Raw genomic sequence first — 19,424 nt, forward strand, 5'->3', positions numbered from 1 at the left:
TAAATCAATAACTTTTGTTTTCTAAATTACTAATATTTAAACTGGTGACAGACATAGCTGATTTGTATAAACAAGAAATCAGAACGAGCTTTAATACACTACTTATGTAACATAACTATGAGAACAGTAGTGCTAGTCTCTGTTCTAATAATAGTTCCTAATAATTGTATACATTTGTTAAAATGTGCAGGGTCTATTGTTTCATGGGGCAGAGTCTCTTTGATATAACAGAAAGATTACTGAGCTGGGTTGGGGAAGCCTTGGCTGTGAAGATTGCCTTGGCTATTCATTCATTCATTCATTCAGGAAGTATTTATTGTGTGGTTACTATGTATCAGGTCCTATGAAAGGAACTCTTGCAGCAACAGTGATAAAAGGACAAGGTTACTGAATCCAAATACTTTGTAATCTAGAGAGGCCACAGACCTGTAAATGAGGACTCATACTTCACTTGAATATTGGATAATATATACAGTGGAGGACAGTTGCAGAAGAGAGAAGTTAAAATCCTGGGGTAGCTGGTGAGTTTGGAAAACATTAGAAGGTGTTTAGAGAAGGATTAGTGGTTAAGATGTAAAATGGAAGGATGTGAAAGTGGGGAGAATGTTTCTCCTCAGAGGACACAGGACCTAATAAAGATGTGGATGTGTGAAAGAACATTTCCTGACCTCTGGGTAATGCAATATAACCTCAATGTAAGGTGTTGGTGAAAAAGCTGGTAAGAAACGGGGCCTGACACATAGGCCTAAATGTTCATAAATCTGGTGATGGTGAAATTAAAGAATCTTTAACAAGGTTGTACATTATCATTTTTATTCATTAGAAAAATTACTCTGTATCAGTGCAATGAATACGTTAAGCTGTAGTAAGTCTAAAAGCAAAATGGAAATAATTCCACATACTTATTTAGCACACAGGAATTTATAAATACTAGTTATTGATGTAAAAAGTACTCTGAAAATGCTACTGCACTCTGAATCTCTAAAAATTATGTGATCTACTCATTGAGTATATGTGTGCTTCATTTAAATAACCCCCATTATAGAATTTAACTGTAGAAATGTTTCTTTCAAGTAGGTATCACTTAGATGACAATGGGAAGTAAATGTCACATCTCTGTGGTCCTGTTTCCAAAACGCCCTTCATCTTGCCCTGTCCTTTTCACTGTTAGTGTCTTTAACATCTCATCCTCCCAAGTGAGCATCCTCCCATGCCCATCACAACTCCCACCATACTGGGAAGCTTAGGTCCTTGATCCTTTTATTGAAATGTCCCATAAAAACATCTAAAAGCACGCTGAAAAGACAGCCCTTGTTGGGGAATCCTTCTCAGAGATACATTTACTCTCTGTCCTACAGAGGAGGCTCCTGCCTTTATAGGAGGTGTAGTAAGAATTTTAGGGCCAAGAAGGGGAAGCTTAGGTCTATCCCCTTTGTGCATTTATTTAATAAGTATTAAATGTGTAAGTGGTTACCATAGTGACAGGATAAATCAAACATAGTTTCTGCTATTAGTGTGTTACCTGTGTAGCCAGGAGAGACTATGATCAAGAATTTTCAAATCCAAGATAGTGATTAAAATCACCAAAGCGAATACAAATAAAAGTGTGGGAAGCAAAAAATAAGTATCTTAGTTTATTATTTTACATGTTGGAATTAAACAGCCTGCTTAATGGGAAATTGCAAATTTTTTCCCATTTTAAAGTCTCTTTTATGTTAATTTGAATTTAATTTTCATGCCACTTAAGATACAATATATTTGTCTTTCAGAGTTTTTGTTTTAGATAGATTTTAACAGTTTAACTGGGAAATTAAAATGTATATTTAGAAGTTACATTATCAGGGAACTAATTGATTGTCCAGAAGAGAAGAGTGAGATTTTATAATCTTGTTTGATTTGATTGTCAGTGGAAGAATCAGACATCATTAATCTGGAGAAATACTATTGGTTGCTGAGGGCTCAATCCCAAACTGGATGATTTGATTTAGAGGCATTTGGCCCATTGGCTTCACCACCAATTCGTCCATCTCTGAGTGAAGGTGGGAATCCTTCTATTTCCTACAAATGTTCTTTGCTAAACACGTGAGCCTTGTTCCAACTTTGGAGCCTTGTGTAAGTCGGTTTACCTTTCTGCACTTGAATATTCTCATATATAAGATCAGTTTGACCAAGACAATCATGAAAGTGTGCTTCAGTGCAGTGCCTCAGCATCTGGTGCAGGGTCAGGGTGGTGGACACTGAATAGGCAAAGCTCTAGCTTCCACACCTGACCCCACCTCTTCCTCAGCTGAGAAGTGTCTATTGTATTTCTTTTATATAGAAGAAGGTTCCACTGCTGTATCCTTCCCCCACCCTTAAAAAATTAAGAAACCACTAGACCATCTCTAAGGTCCCCACTTAGCTCTAAACTTTTCACTACTATATATATATATTTATTTTAAATGAGGTTTACAAGGAACAGTTGTGGGTGATAATCACAAAAACTGTATTTGAAATCTGAAAGCTTGGGTTTTTCTTCTGATTCAGACCTTTTTATAAAAATTTCTTAGTTTTAGCAAGTCATTTAACTACTTCTTAGCTCCAATTTTCTGCTCTTTGAGGGCACAGAATTAGATTCTTGAAATAGACAGTCTGTATTCTTCAGGTTTCTAGTGTGTTTTAGAAATATTTATTTGTTAGGGGAGCTAGAACAGACAGGGTTTCCACTTCAGCAGTGCAGTTATGTTTTTACCTTTTTATAATTAGAGATTGAGAAATCATTTCATTTGAAAATAAAATGATTCCATTTATTTTTTATGAAAAGTTTAAAAACCACAGGATTAGATTATAAATTGCCCTTTATTTCTGAAATTTAATATATTTAGTTATACAGATTAAGTGGTACAATGAAGACTGCAGTACAGAATTTCTGTCTCTTATAGTGTGTTAGTTTTCTTTGCTTCATGAAGGAGCCATATGAAGCTCATTAATAACAACACAGTATATCTTTGATAGAGTTCAACTTTTCTTCTTCCTTTTTCCTTTTTCTTCTTAGTCTTTCCAAATTAGGATAATTGTGGTCTCTGACTTTTTTCCAGTTAAATTTTTAAAATACATTTTTATTTTTTACATTCTACAATCACTTTTGACTTTTGGAATTAATATAAGATAGAGATAGGTATGCAGACAAAACCAAACACTAAATGATAGTATTTTCTTCTAGGAAGTTAAATTTTGGTTATAATTATGCCAGGGTGAAAAAAATAAACTTCCTAAGACAGTGGAAACTACTGATAACTTTTAAAAACTAAATCAGTTTATGCGAGTCATGCCTCCTTTCATAAGCATGTCATTATTAACAGGAAGTTTGTTGGCTGTGATTTATTCTGTCTGTGTTCCTATTTTACAGGTTTATTTAATGCTTTTGGTGGAAATCATGACAGCCACATAGATTTTAAGGAGATATCCTGTGGGCTATCAGCTTGTTGCAGAGGACCTCTGGCTGAAAGACAGAAATGTAAGTGTGTTAAACATCACAAAATTTGGAAGCTATACAGAGAAAAACATAGCATCCATTCATGTAAAAAATCATCTGATTAAGGCTTGAATTTTCTTCCCTTTGGCAAATAGCAGTCTCTTGCTGAGGTTTTACTGAGGTCAGTGTAAAGGTTCAATCATCTATTCTTTTTTACTGTGGAGTAATTTAAGATCTTTGTTATTAATAATGGTTGATTTTCCAGATAAATGTACAATTCATGATAAGTGAACTACATCAATCATGATGTGTTTAAAAATGTTAAGCATATAGAAAATATTTTCTGGTAGTCTATATAGAAAATTTGTCTTGCTTAACTTGAATTCCAACTTATTTTCTATCACTGTGTATATTGATATTTTATTAGCAAAATTAAATTTATGATAAAACAATTTTATTAAATACTAAGTTTATCTTTTAAACCTATCTAAAATATTATGGCATAATTTATAAGCATATTACATTCCTAAATCTTAACCATATTTGTTTAGGAAAATGCAGCAGTTTACATTTAATTGGAACATAATTCTTACATATTCACTAGGGTAATTATCTCTGCATCTTTCTAAAATACAGCTTTACAAATACTGCATATTTTGGGTATGATACTTAATAGTTCAATATTCTTTAGTAATGTTGTACTGTGATGCACTTAGTTAATTTAATAGCATAAATATTACATGGGTGTGTGAAGTAGATAATTATTTAATCTTAAAAATTTAGATTTCTTTTATCTTCCCTGATAGTATACCATTACTCTAACCTGGCTTTGTGATAGATTATTTGTTCACATTAAAGTTCTGGTATTAAAGAGGCTGAAGTCTTTGTTTCTCAATTGAGGTTAATTGTTGTCTTAAATTTTTTTTAAATTTATTTTTTTGCCAGTGGACTAGTGGAAGTTAACCAACTAGACTAACTAGCAATTTTGCTGATATTGATGTTAATTAGCAAAGTGCTGATATTTTGGATTTTTAGCTTGTTGTATATAAACTTCATTGAAGATTTGAAATTGTTCTTAGGCAAAAATATTGGGTGCACATTAATTACATTGGAGAGGCAAAATCGTTATACAGTCATCTCTCATTATCTGCTGAGGATTGGTTCTGAGACCCCCTCAGATACCAAATCCATGGATGCTCATGTCCTTATGTAAAATGGCATAGTATTTGCATATAATCTATGCACATCCTCTTGTATACTTTAAATCATCTCTAGGTTACTTGTAATACCTAATACAATGTAATTATTTGTAAGTACAATGTAAATGATATGTGAATAGTTGTCAGTGCATAGCAAATTCAAGTTTTGCTTTTGAGAACTTTCTGGGAAAATTTATATATATATATATTTTGATCTATTGTTTATACCTGTGAATGCAGAACCAATGGATACGGGGAGCTGACTGTAGCAGCTTTTTGTTGATTCTTAATGTAGATGGAATATTTTCAGCATTGTAAGAATCAACTCTGAAGTGATCAGTTATAAATATTAGAAATTAATTTAAAAGCTTGAATTAACTTCTCAAAATCTGTGAGATATTCTATAGTAACTTGGCCCTTCTTTTTCAGTTTGCAAGAAATTTAACTTTAGGTTTAGGTGAAGGATAGAGTTCTCACAGCTGGCTAATGATATAAGGAGAGAGACTTGTGAAGTGTACAGGAATTCCTACAAGTTCAAAGGAATTTAATGACACAATCTCCTCCAAATAAGAACTTAATCCAGAATGTAGTTGTTTGAGGAACTAAGTAATTTCACTAGGGCAGCTTGTAATAAAATGTATTATACTTCAGAATGTAAAAGTAATTTTCCTCCATTAGAGTTTCTTTTCTTTAGTTTGCTTCAAGGTATTTGATGTTGACGGTGATGGAGTTCTTTCTAGGGTTGAACTGAGAGACACGTGGTTGCACAGAGGTCTGGAAGGACAACTGCACCGATGATACCCTGGTAAAGTCTGATTGTATACATCTTCTTGCATGTAAACTTCCAACAGGAACATAGAGTGAAGAATTTTTTTAAAAGAGGTTGAGAAAAAGATTTCTTACTACTTCTAGGTTCTATATTATGCTACTCAAAATATTCATAGCCAAAGATGCAAAATTGGGAAGAGAATTTGCCTAAGAAAATTTAATAAACTGAATGTATTATGTAAAAAAAAAATGAAACCACTGGAAAATTGTCATAAATTTTTAAGGCAAACAAGCAATCTATTTCTGGAATTAAAAAAAAAAAAACTTGACCGAAAAAATATTTTATACTTCAGCTACTGGCTAATAAAAATGATACCTTCTCTTTCCTAACTACTGATTTGGGTTTCTGGTTTTAAAGGAATTACTTGTGGATCTATCCAACATTGTAGACGACACATAGAATGCACATGACACCACAAAGGTGAGTCTAGCAGAGACTAATTTATTCTTTTCTAAAAATACATTATATTCTGAATTGGTATACATACCTTACATATACATACTTGAATCTCTTCTACATCATCCCTGCTAAATGCTTATTTGGACCTGTGGTTACAATAACTCTAAGTTGTCCCTAAGGAAAGCCCATTCGACCTTTAAACAACTCCATTAAGCGTTATGTACATAAAAACATTATATTTTATAAGCTAGGCATTTTGTAAAAATTAAGTAGCGACAACCCTTGCCATCTGTAGTTTATAATCTTTACTTCTCCCAGTTTAATACATTATGGTAAGACAAAACTTATATTGAGCAAAAGAAGCCACAGAATAAAAGAACACATTGTACAATTTAATTTATATGAAGTTCTAGAACAGAGACAGAACTAATGTTAATAAGTGTTACAATAGTGATTTTGGAGATGGGTGACTTAACTGAGAAGGACCATAGGATATCTGGGATGATGGAAATTATTTTTTATCTCAATCTGGGTGGTGTATATAGTTTTTAAAATTTTTTTTCAATACTATTGGTGAGGGTCTGTCCTAAGTTCTTTAATAGCAGCCAGAATAAGTGTATAATAGCAGAAACAAGCATGTACTTTACAAAGAATAAAGCTTTGAATTTTTTTAGTTTCACAACATTTATTAAAGTTATTATAATAGGTTTGCTTTCATGTCTATGTATCCCTGTGAAACTGAAGATAATCCATATATGTGAGACACATATGAGTTAATTTGACCCTTTCTATTCAAATGTTGACATGTACCAAGTTGCAGATGGTTGGACGTAGACCATAGTGGCCTTACACAGGCTTAGAAAAACAAGTAACATTTTTTTCAATCACAAATCCAGAAGAAATCATCATAGTCTTATTAACTGACACTCAATAGAAATAAATAATACAAATGAATTTTTCAGGGCTTGATCTTTGTTTGGCAATTCAGATAACCGTCTTCATTTACTTTTCTGCCCAAAACTAAGGTAGCCATTTCTATTTGGTATATATGAAAACAGAAACACAGGAAAGTTTCTACTAGGAAATACCTTATGTAGAGATACAATTTCCATCGCCTTTCTTCTGGGTGTTTGATAAGTATGAAGGTTATCATTGCTGTCTATTTTTATATAAGACCGAGTTTCTTCTTATGGCTGTACTTTTGAACATTAAAAAAAAGATCATTTAGCTACTCCATCTCCATGTAACCATAATAATGAAATGGTAAAAATTTAGAATAGAATTTGGACCTTTCAACCAAACCTATTACCCATATTCACTGGTGACTAGATGGTGACAATATTACCCATTATTTTGTACCATTACGTTGGTGTTAATATACTTCAATGGAAGTTGCATCATGAAAGCCAATAATTACCATCACAGTGCTTTAAAATCTTTCCTTATAATAAATGGTAATATATATCGAATGAATACATGAATATCATTAATAATAAATATTATATATCATTAAATAATAAATCATTAGATAATAAAAATATAATTAAGTAATAAAAGCTAAGAACATTATTATTCATCTAGGATTGTTAAGGTGATTGTTCAAAACATGAAGTAAGAAGCATTTGGTTATATTTTTGCCTGCCAAGAAATATTGTCTGCTGTATATAAATGTAATTTTTGGTACACTTTGACACCAAAAAAAAAAAATACTGCTTTACTCAACTTGTGAATGTAATGTTAAATTTTATTTTGAGGAAATGTTAATATAGATACTCATTTATTATATATATTTAGTTTTTTTAAATCTCTTAAGAAGTCTAATAATATTGCCAGATGTTTTAAAGATCTTAGAAAATTGTTAGGGTCAAAGGGCATAATCCAAAGAGTTTGGAAAAATGCTTTCAAAGTTAGTAAATAGTCCTTTTTCTCTACCCAGAACCTTTTGTGGGTTCTGTTAGTAAACTTCACCTTGAGCCAGAAGATACTGTGAGTTATTTCCCAGGTCTTACTGGAGGAAGATTTTTGGTGATAAATTGCCCACGTTATGACTGACTACTTCAGAGTCTGGTTACTTTTGAACTTACTCTTGCTGGCCTACTTTCAGATGAATACATAGCATCTACATTAAATCATTAGTTTTCTTTCAGACAAATGACCATTGCAAGTTTAATAAAACAAATTTAATTCAAATAATATAAGAAAATGAAGATTTAAGATATTCTTAAATATTGTTTCTCTTTCAGAATGGCCATCTTAACTCTAGAAGAATATCAGATCTGGAGTGTGAAAAATGTTCTTGCCAATGAGTTTTTGAATCTACTTTTCCAGGTATGTTTAAGGTAAATGACAGAGACCGAGGGCAGTGGTACCAGTAGTTCTACATCTTTTCCATTATGTAGTAGTTAGACAACTGGACTACAAAACCATATATTGTCAAAAGAACTGCATTAACCTGTACACCACCTGCAGATGGTAAGTTAGAGCGTGCCTGCTTCTCAGAGTCACAATGTGCATGATAGGAAAGTAGAGTATAGCTGATAATGTCTATCTTAATTACTCTTGATAGAGCAGATTGTAGACACATAAAAAAGAATTTAAAATGAAAAAGCCATTATAATTTGCTATTTTTCTTTACTTTTTTTTTAAGACCCTCCCTAACAAGTAAGGCAGTGTGGACAGAGACATAGATCATAAGTTGGCAGCTGTAAATTTTTCACAAAGTATACCATCTTTCCAGTTAGGAGGTTATTTTAGATGCAGAGCTGTTTCTTAATTTTCTTTCTTTCTTTCTTTTTTTCTTTTTTGTAATTTAATTCTTTAGAAGGTCCAATAAAGATTGAAGGAGAAAGGAGGAAAGAAAAGCTGTCAGGGGTGAACATGAAATCATAAAACTTGCCAGATTTTAACTATTTTCCCAGTTAAAGTAGTTCTCTTTGCTCCAATTTAAAGAAACAACTTATAGTTTCCCATTTTTCATAATTCTTCAAAAATATATGTTGATTTAATAGTATTTTACAGGGGGAGGGGTGTGAGTAGGGACAGACTGGAAGTTCAAGATTTGTAAATACTGACAGGTATATATAGAATAGATAAACAAGCTTATACTGCATAGCACAGGGAAATATATTCAAGAATTTGTAGTAGCTCATGGTGAAAAAATATGAAAACAAATATACGTATATTCATAAAGGACTGAAAAATTGTGCTGTACACCAGAAATTGACACAACATTGTAAATGGACTATAACTCAGTTAAAAAATAAAAGATAAAACTGTTAGAACACTATAAAAAAGGTAGTATTTTAGATTTTTCTTATTTTATTCTCCTTTTCTTATAAAAGCACCCCTATGAAGATCAATAAGGCTTGATATCTTCATATCTATCATGATCCTCCATTGTGAATACAGAGTAACCTGCCTGTGGCACAGCTATGTTAGAATAAATGAAAATTGAACTCTTCCTGACAGCTAATAACTAATGTATATTTAAATCATATGAAATCTGATAAGCCTGTGATGCCCATTTAAATCAATCAGTTGGTCCACTGTCAGTTATCTGCCAGGATCTAAGTTGATGTCTTTATAAAATATAAATACATGTAAAAATAATATAAACCTACTATAAACAGAAATGACTTGCTTAGTAATATGAAAATTGAGCAGCTATTTTTATCTCATTTAAAATGATGCCCTCAATTACTTTGTTATCATTAATTATATAGATATTTTGACCACTTAAGTTTGTGTCTGAGTCATCTGGCAGCTCTTACATAGCAAAGCATTTTGAACTTTTATATTGCCTTTCCTATTTTCTCATGCTTATCAGGGACTTGCATAGGCACTATTTTTTCTATGACTCTATAAACAGATTTATGCCTGAAATTTTCTTTTGTGTCTCAGGGTTTCTAGCATTATATTACTGACAGATTTCTTGTTGGTTACCAATCTAATTTTTTTCTTGGTATATATAGTCCTTTTAGTCCTTTCAAATATATATATATATATGTAGTCAGTTTACAATGTTGTGTCAATTTCTGGTGTGCAGCACAATGCTTCAGTCATACATGAACATTCATATATTCATTTTCATACTCTTTTTCACCATAAGTTACTACAAAACAGTATTGGATATAGTTCCCTGTGCTATACAGTATGAACTTGTTTATGACTTGGGAGTTTGAGATTTGCAGGTACTAAATATTAACATTACATTTTATGATGCTCACTTTATCCCATATTCAGACATGCTTTTAAAACTTTATGTTCATTTAATATATAAGTAAACAGACTTACTCTAAATTGTTTTATTTTCTGTCTGTTTCTAAAATAGAATTAGCTAATAAATTCAGTGATAAAAGCTTGAATTATACTTTTATTTTATTTGCCAAGATCCCACTCCTGGCTGACCATTTTGGGTATTTAAGTATAAAGTAAGTAAATGTCAGTAGAATTAGGAAACCATTCCTATGGTAATATTATTTTCAGTCCTTTCAAATAAACTCAGTGCCCAATATTTTGCAGAGGAAGCATTCTAAACATGATCAGGATCTTCTATCTTATACGTTTGTCAGAAAGCATCAAATGTTAAACAGTTTGATAAACAGAATAGTGCACCACACTGACCCCTACCTATATCCATGTTCTAATCCTGAAATCTGTGAATATGTTATTTTACATGGCAAAGGGTATTTTGCAGATGTATCAGGTTAAGGACTCTGAGACAGGGAGATTAGCCTGGATTATCTACATGGGCCTAGTCTAACAACAGGAGTCCTTAAAAATTGAAAATCTTTCCCAGATGTGGTCAGAAAGATATGACTTTGGAAGAAGGATTAGAAAGCTGTAAAGCTGTTAGCTTTGAAGATAGAGGAAGGGCCATGGGTAAAGAAATGTGGGTGAACACAAGAAGCCGGAAAAGACAAGGAATATATTCTTCCTTTGACTTACAGAAGGGCATACAGCCCTGCTGACATCTTGATTTTTAGCCAAGTGATACCTGTTCCTCACTTGACCTACAGAACCATAAAATAATAAGTTTGTGTTGCTTTAAGCTGCAAAATTTGTGATAATTTGTTACAGCAGTGATAAAAATAAATATGGGGGAGGTAATCCAAATTTATGGATTGGAGGGCTCAACATTTTAAAGATGTCAGTTCCCCTTCAACTGATTCAAAGATTTATATGTGCACATCAAAATCCCCAAAACTTAATTGTTGTTACTGTTTATTTGTAGAAATTGACAAGCTGATTCTAAATACATAGAGAAGCTTGAAGAGCCAACAATAGCCAAGATGATATTAAAGAACAATGTTAAAGAACTTACTATAAAACAATATTAAGTCTATGTGATAACTACCTAAAGTTAGACATATAGACCAATGGAACAGTATTGAATTAAACCCTGTACCATACATGAACAGTAATTTTAGATAGATTATAAATCTAATAAATTTGAAACAAAAAGCAAAGCATCTGGGGGAGGGTAAAGCTCAGGTGGAATGTGTGCTTAGCATGCATAAGGTTTTGGGTTCAACTCCCAGTACCTCCATTAAAATAAATAACCTAATCCCCCACCAAAATAAAGCATCTAGGAAATAGTGTAGGAGATATTTTAATGACTTTGAAGTGGCAAAGAGTTCTTAAACAGGACACAGCACTAAACATAAAAGAAGAGTTTTAAGTTAGGCTTCAGTAAAATTAAGAATTATTTTTATCAAGAGATACCATTAAGAAAGTGAAAAGCCACATGGTGGGAAAATATATTTGCTATACCTATATCCAACAAAAGACTTGTATCTAGGGCATATAGAGAACAAAAACCAGTGGAGAAAAAGGCAAAACCTCAATATTAAAATGTGCAAAAAAATTGAACAAGTGCTTCACACACAAAAAGAAAAATCCAAATAAGCTATGAAAAGTGGCTGACCTCTTTAGTAATAATAAAAATACGTACTAAAACCACACTTGGAACACCATTAGACATCCACTAGAATAGTTAGTTGTTAAGTGACATGAAGCATTGGTGAGGGTAACATGCAATGGGGACTCTTACACATGGCCAGTGGGAATATAAATTCTTTCAAATACTTTGAAAGTAGGCTTTTTGAATGAAAGTTATATATGTATATGTGTGTGTGTATGTATGTACACACACACACACATACATACATACACACACACACACACACTCCCTGTGTACCCTTCAGAAGCTTCTACATCTGAGCACAAAAGGACATCCAGAAAATTCTCATAATCACTATTTGTTATAGCCCCAAATAGAAAATGACCCAAACACCTGTCAACAATAAATACATAACCATAAGTGGTGGCACATGCATACAAATTGTATACTTTAAAGCAATAAAAATAAATATACCAGTTTACAGAAAACACTAGTGGATGAATCTTACGTAATGTTGAGTGGAATGTATGGGACTAAAACTTTCAAAAGCAAAAAAAAAAATCCATGGTGGCTGAATTTAGGATGGTGAATCCATCAAAGGGGTGCCATAGTATCTGGGAAGAAACCCAAAGTGGAACAGCAATGTTCTGTTTCTTGACTGGATGAAGGTTACATAGATGTGTTTACTTTGTGAAAAATCACTGAGCTGTATACTTAAGATATGCTCACATTTAAGCATGTATATTATATTTGCATTTTTTAAAAAAATGTTTGCTGCAAAAAAAGATATCCAAAGCCTAAGTATTTATCAGTAGGAGAATGGATAAAACAAATGATATTATATTCAAACAATGGAATACAATTCAACAATAAAAAAGAATCAACTACTGATACAAGGATGAACCTCAAAAGCCTAATTTATACATTTCATTGTCAGGTAAATTTTAACTCAGAAGGTAAACAAAACTATAAACAGGCATGTGCCTTGGGGGGAGGGGTGCTGAAGCCTTTGTCTCCTCAGACCTGTGCCATTACTGGCACATCTCGCAAGAAGAGAGGCAGGGCTCAGCCACAGCTACCATCTCCTCCTGTGCATAGTGCCCGGGTGGGGGCAGGGCTGAGACCTGAATCTGCACATGGGGGCTCCACAACCTTTTAGGCAGGACTGAGACTTGTTTATAGCCTGAGGCAGAGAGGATTTTTCTACCCTGACACCTCAGAGAACTTGTGCTGCCAAGGGAAACAAGGAGCTCAGATTTGGCACAGAGCGTAGGCGGGGCTGTTCTGTGGTCTTCCCTGAGCCCACCTACAGACCGCCTACCCGAGGCAGAGCAGGCTGCTGCACAGAGCAGCAGAGTGACCAGCACCAGGAGAGGGCAAGTGGGCAGCCACCCACCTTCCTGGCAGGAACACAGCACCTGACCACGGTGCTGGGGTGGGGTGTGATCTGCCCACCTGCTTTCCCCCAAGCACAGCATCTGACTGTGGCATCAGGAGGGGGAGTGACCTGCCCACCCACTGGATAAGAGCTCAGTTCCTGACCTAGTGTTAGGAGGGGGCACAATCTGCTGGCCAACAGCCACTGAGAGCAGCACAGATGAGGGTGCCAACAGAAGGCCTATGAAACAGCAAGCTGAGTTCGTGAAGCAGGGCAAAGACACAAAGACCTCTCGATAAAATCATTAAGGGCACACCATCTCCAGGATAAGGAGGTAACTGCTACTCCTTAAGCCACGGTGCCAGAGAGATATGAGCAATGTGAAGAAGAAGAGAAACCACTCCCAATGAAAAATTCAAGAGAAATCCCCTGAAAGCATGATCAAGGAAATAGACATTGATGGTCTGTTAGATCAAGATTTCAAAAAAGAGTGATCAAAGTACTGAAGGAACTAAAAGAAATAGTGTTTTGGTATATAAAATGTATCAAAAATGAAATAGAAACTATAAAGAAGAACTAGGTAGAATTAGTAAACTCATTGGCTGAGATGAGAGTTGACCTAAAGGCTGTGCAAAGCAGACAAGAAAATACAGAAGAATAAATAAGTGACCTAGAAGACAGGACAACAGAAAGCACCCAATCAGAACAGCTGAGAGAAAAACAAATGAAAAACAAAACAATATATGGGACCTATGGGGTAATATAAACTGTGTCAATGTATGCATAATAGGAATTCCAGAAGGGGAAAAAGAACAAAGCGGGTTGAAAAGGTATGGGAAGGACTCATGACTGAAAACTTCCCAAACCTAAAGAAGGAATCATATCCAAGCACAGGAGGCTCAGAGGGTCCCAAGCAGGAAGAACCGAAACAGACCCACACCAAGGCATATCCTAATCAAGATAGCCAGATTCAAGGATAAAGAAATGATCCTAAAGGTAGCAAGAGAAAAACAAAGAGTGAGTTACAAGGGAACCCCCATAAGGTTTTCAGCTGATTTTTCTACACTATTTACAACAGCTAAGACATGGAAACAGCCTAAAATGTCCATCAACAGATGACTGGATAAAGATGTGGGATATTTATATGATGGGATACTATTCAGCCACAAAAACTGACTACATAACGCCATTTGCAGAGATATGGATGCTCCTGAAGAATGTTATTCTAGGTGGAGCAGAACAGAAAGAGAAAGAGGAATACCATGTGAGATCACTCATGTGTGGAATCTTAAATATATGCAAGATCTTGTTGTAACTCACAGCAAAAAAAAAAAAGTGACAATGAATATATGTACGTTCATGTATAACTGAAAAATTGTGCTCTACACTGGAATTTGTCATAACATTGTAAAATGACTATTACTCAATAAAAAATGTTTAAAAATAAGTAAAATAAAATATAACCTTTAAAATACTGTATAATGAGAGGTGTGATGTTCTAGTATCTGTTCTAAGAAGTACGTTAGACACACATAAGAATAGCCAATGGTCAGAAAGATCACATGTTATCAGCTACCACCCCATGCAAATTAATGGCATTTAGCAGATATTCATATATGTGTGTAAATATATAAAATAGGTATTAGTCTATATGTAAATCAAATCAAATATTATAATCTAACGTAAAATCATATCAGCAAAAGCACTTTGCTGACATAAGTGTCTTGGTGTAAACAGATTACAATTTTTTATTGAGTTGTGATAATGGGATAATATTGTGAACCAAGTGGAAATTGTAAAAAAAAAAGTTACCCAAAAAAAAAAAAATCCTGACTACATGAAAAGATGCACAGTTACTATAAGGCCTCTCCCATTATTTACCATCAGTGTCAGAAAGTCTTGGAATAAGTTAGGAGAACTAAAAACTCTAACAAGACACAAGAATGCACTCTCTGTTAAAGAAAATAAACGAAAAGAAAAAAACAAATGAATAGACAATTAAGGTCCTACAGATAAAAATACCAATTTTTATGGGAAATAGCCTTAAAATCAAAAATAAGGAGATTATATTCTAATTTCACCTTTTGAATAAAGATATACAAAATTTAGCTGAATACCTTCGTATTTTGCACTTATGAAGAAAAAAATGTATTTGCAATGAAAAAGCAGCCATTACCCTGCCTTTTGAGTATTCTAAAGTTTTAGGTTTGAATATATTTCATCTTAAATGATCTTAAGCACTATGCAGTGGTTGGTGTTTTAAAAATACCACTGTGTGTGGAACTTCTAAAAGTGCTTCAAAAAATTTATATTTTTGTAATAATTTAGTAATGGCCTGGATATTATTTTTAACAAGACAACTCATCATGGAATACTGCAAGATTTTTTCAATGAGTTTATATTCACAAATGTTTAAGATTGTCACTGTATTATGAGAAAATGTCAACCGTGGCAGTATTTTGACTTGAAAATGAGATAAGCTGAGAAGCATATTTTAAGTATAAACTAAATGATAGCACTCCTTTAAAGACAAGAAAGTAAAAGCATGATAAACTCTGACTTTGACACACTTAAAATATAAAAATTAACATAATGTAATTTTACACACTTCTGTGTAACTCTCAGTACTTTCTCAGCCCCTTTCCCATTACACCCGCGTCCCTGCTCCTGACCCTTGGTGTACACACCTCCGTTCACACGGAGGAAGGCGGGACCCGGGCGGTGAGGACCAGGGTCGCGGACACCCCCGCGGCCCGGATGGACACGGACACTCACACCCGAATCCCCGCTCCTGACCCGCGGTGTACACACCTGCGATCACACAGGGGAAGAGGGGACCCAGGTGGTGAGGACCAGGGGCGCGGACACCCCAGCGGCCCCGATGGACACGGACACTCACCCGCTCCCGGCGGGCAAGGAGAATAGTCGAAGAGGGCCCGCCAGCGCACCCGTCCCCTCCTGCCCTGCCGGCCGGGGCCCCAGCTCGGTCAGGTCCACACACATCCCGGCAGGAAGCGGGCTCAGGCTGTGGGAAACCGGAGTAACTTCAGACAGAGAGCGGGGAGCATCCTCCCGCAGACACGCAGGCAGCGCTGTCCCGGAGCCTCCTTGGCGCCGCCCGCTCAGTCCTGAGGAAAACAAGCTCCGCCCCCAAGGAAGACGCTGGCTGCTGATGCGGACTGCGCATGCGCACCGCTACCTAAGACACGCTGGCTTCGTGCACCCTCTGCAGGTCCTCGAGGACGGTGCAGGATACTCGGAACTCATTGTAGAACACATGACTCCTCCCAGCCATGATGCTAAATCACTGGAAATCTCAGTGCCCTGGCCTCTTTTTTAATGGCACTGGTGATGCTCTCATCCAGCTATGCCTGCTCTCTTGCCTGGCACATGCCTCAGTCCTTGGAATCCCGTCTGAATCAGATTCTGTTCTGGAGGAAGGACAGGTGAAGAAGAATCTCAAAATTCCAGACTTAGAAGATGACCAGGAACCCAAACTCAACTCTGCCAACTCCCTGGGGTCCCCTGAGGAGTGTGGTTTTCTCAGAACCATCTGCCCTGTGTCAGGAGCAGACCAAGCCTCAGGTAGCTTAGAGAGGCTATCATGCAGCACATGCTTTGAATGGTTCTCAGTTCTGACCTGCATGATCTTGAGACCCTTTTGTAACTCCTAACACTCTGTTTTCTCATACCTATAGTGATGGTTATTGACGACTGAGTTAATCCTCTTACAATGCTGAGGTGCTATTGTTCCTTGGATAACAGAATATTTTGAAGGGATAAACAGTTTATCACTTCCCCCTAATGAAGTATGTTTTTAAAACTAGAAATGTTTCAGGGGGCACTGAGGTCCTCCTCTTGCACCAGTTCCTGGGGTGTTGGCAGTTTCTGCTCTGAGCTCCAGATCCTGATCCTGCCGGTGGTCTATGGTGATGCCAGTGTGTACATGCTCTTCCTTTTGCACCCGTGTGGAAAGGAGACAGCCTTTCCCCTACATGAGGCTGCAACATGCTGACACTCAAAGCAGGCACAATGAAGAACCAGCTAGAGTCCCCGGTACCAGCTGTCCCAGGTAGAAACGTCAACTTCACCACAGTGTTCCTGTGCTCCTATCAGGCCTTCACTACTCCCAGCAGGCCATGCCTGAGCAGTGTGACAGGTGACTGTCCCAGCATGGCATGGTGGTGATGATCCCACCTTATCTGTTTGTTTTTGGAATGTCCCCACACCTCTCTGAGCTTCACTTTGCTCTTCTCACAGGCAGAGTTGTACAGGCATAAACCTCACAGGGTTATGGTAGGTAGTCACAGTAGCTGCTCACCCAGTGGCACTCTCTTCCGAGAGGGCTGCTGGGAGTGCTGTGTGTCTTCACACTTGTCCTTCACTCTTCCCAATGAAAACACTCTTGGCCTTATTCTTCCCTGGCCTGCGGCCTTTCTGTGCTTGCAAAAGAACATGGAAACAATCTGCAAAGAACTTTTGAGGTTCTGTCCATCTTGTCCAGGAAATGCTGACTCTGCTAGATATGCTGCTGGGTGGGCTCTCATGGGAGGGGCTTGGGCAGGACTTCCCTTTGCAATAAGCTGCCCCACCCAGGCCTTTCCATGATCCAGACTCCTGGGACCAGGGTGCAAATCCCCAGCTCCCCACTTGTCAACCATGTGACCTGGGCAACTTTCTCAAACCCAAGCTTTGTCCACCCAAGGTCAGCAGAGATGGGGGATAACAGGATGTCCCGCACAGAGTGTCTGTGCAGATTAAGTGAGGTAGAACAGACAGAACAGTGGTGGGGCCTGGCCCATTGGTTGGCAGAAGGGAGCTCACCATGTGCAGCAAGTTCCGCGGGTCACCCAGCAATCTGCCCAGAGGCTTAGCCACTCCATCGCTATCATGCTTCTGAAGTCCACTTAACCACATGGGAGAGAAACAAACACATATTCTGAGAGTAGCTGCCACAGGGAAAATTGCATCTTAGCGGGGAGTAATACCAGAGGGTGATCAGGATGGCGGCAGATGCCCCCTGGGTTTGAGCAGACTGGAGCTGCTCTTCAGAGACTGGGGTTAGTGAGGATGGGCTTGTAGAAATACCCCTCTCCTTTACCCATCAATGCTGGGTCCTGCGGGTACTGAGTCCCACAATCGGTGTGCTGCTAGTGCCCTCAGCACAGAGAAAAACCCAGGGGTTCCCACAAGGCTTCGGCCACGTCCTCTGCTTCCTGAACTCCCACTCTGGTGGCCCCACCTGGGATGCAGAGATGAGGTGAGGCAGGGACCTGTGCTGTCAACATCACTGCTCTACCCTGGGAATCTGGCACACAGTAGGTGCTTGGTAAGTCATTGTTGAATGAACAGCAATAGTGGGCCAAGTTTCTGTGGGTGTCTGTGCCCCCAGATCAGGGACCCCTCAGGGCCCACCTCACAAGTGACATGAAAATAATGATCCCACCAGGAGCAATAACAGTTCCTCAGAATAAATGGGCTTTTCCAAGCACTCTCCACCTGTTGCAAAGGCCTCCAAGCAGGGAAGTGGGCTGTCAGGGGCAGCACTGCACTCTCCACTGTAACAAGGAGAAAGCCAAGGGCCACAGAGAGGAGTGCCTTTCCAGTGTCACTGCTCACTTTCCCACCTTTTGGGAGACCAGGAGGCTTTTCTACTACATTCTGGCTCTGAAGCCCCAATACTGTGTGGACATGCCTCCCTCCCTGGAGCAAGGAACCACTAAGTGACCTGTCAGTTGTCACCAAGCAGACAGGCTCATTCCAGCTCATTGTGCCACCAGCAGGTTGTGCTAGAAGCAGGATCCTCTGGGAGACATCACACTCTCCCAAGCTGGAAACAGGTGAACAGCTCACAGGTTTCCTGGAGAGGATGGTCACATGGCCTTGATCTGGCCGATCAGCATTTTCCATCCTCCCTGGACACTGTGATTGGCTCAGGGCTGGGCACCAGCCCAATCAGGCTCCACGGAGGTCAGGCCTAGTTGCTGGAATCCTGGGAGCAGAGAAGTTCTATTTCAGTTGGGAGTTGAGGGGTGGTGATATCAGCCTGTGGCAGTTGGTGACCATCTTGCTTTCATAAAGGCAGAGCCATGTGAAGATGACACCAGTGGCAGAGCCCAGAGGTGGGGAAGGATGACTTCTGTTGATGTCACTGAGCACCAGGTACAGACCTGCCTGAAGCTATCTCCCTGTGGACGTCTCAGTTAGGTAAGTCATTCTCTCCTGCCCTGTTTGCTTCATTAAGCCACTTTGGTTTTCTGTCA

General features: G+C 37.4%; 1 protein-coding gene across 1 annotated transcript in view; it reads left to right on the plus strand.

The window, feature by feature from the left end:
- Positions 1-19,424, plus strand: part of LOC140693684 (uncharacterized) — a 65,765-nt gene that overhangs the window by 7,437 nt on the left and 38,904 nt on the right. The window contains exons 9-14 of the mRNA XM_072957391.1: positions 1,908-2,039; positions 3,389-3,496; positions 5,348-5,458; positions 5,840-5,902; positions 8,125-8,209; positions 19,243-19,368. The gene's annotated coding sequence lies outside the window, so the exon portion shown is untranslated. The remainder of the gene's footprint in view (positions 1-1,907; positions 2,040-3,388; positions 3,497-5,347; positions 5,459-5,839; positions 5,903-8,124; positions 8,210-19,242; positions 19,369-19,424) is intronic.

Source organism: Vicugna pacos, unplaced genomic scaffold, assembly GCF_048564905.1.
Source record: "Vicugna pacos unplaced genomic scaffold, VicPac4 scaffold_20, whole genome shotgun sequence".
Taxonomy (NCBI): domain Eukaryota; kingdom Metazoa; phylum Chordata; class Mammalia; order Artiodactyla; family Camelidae; genus Vicugna; species Vicugna pacos.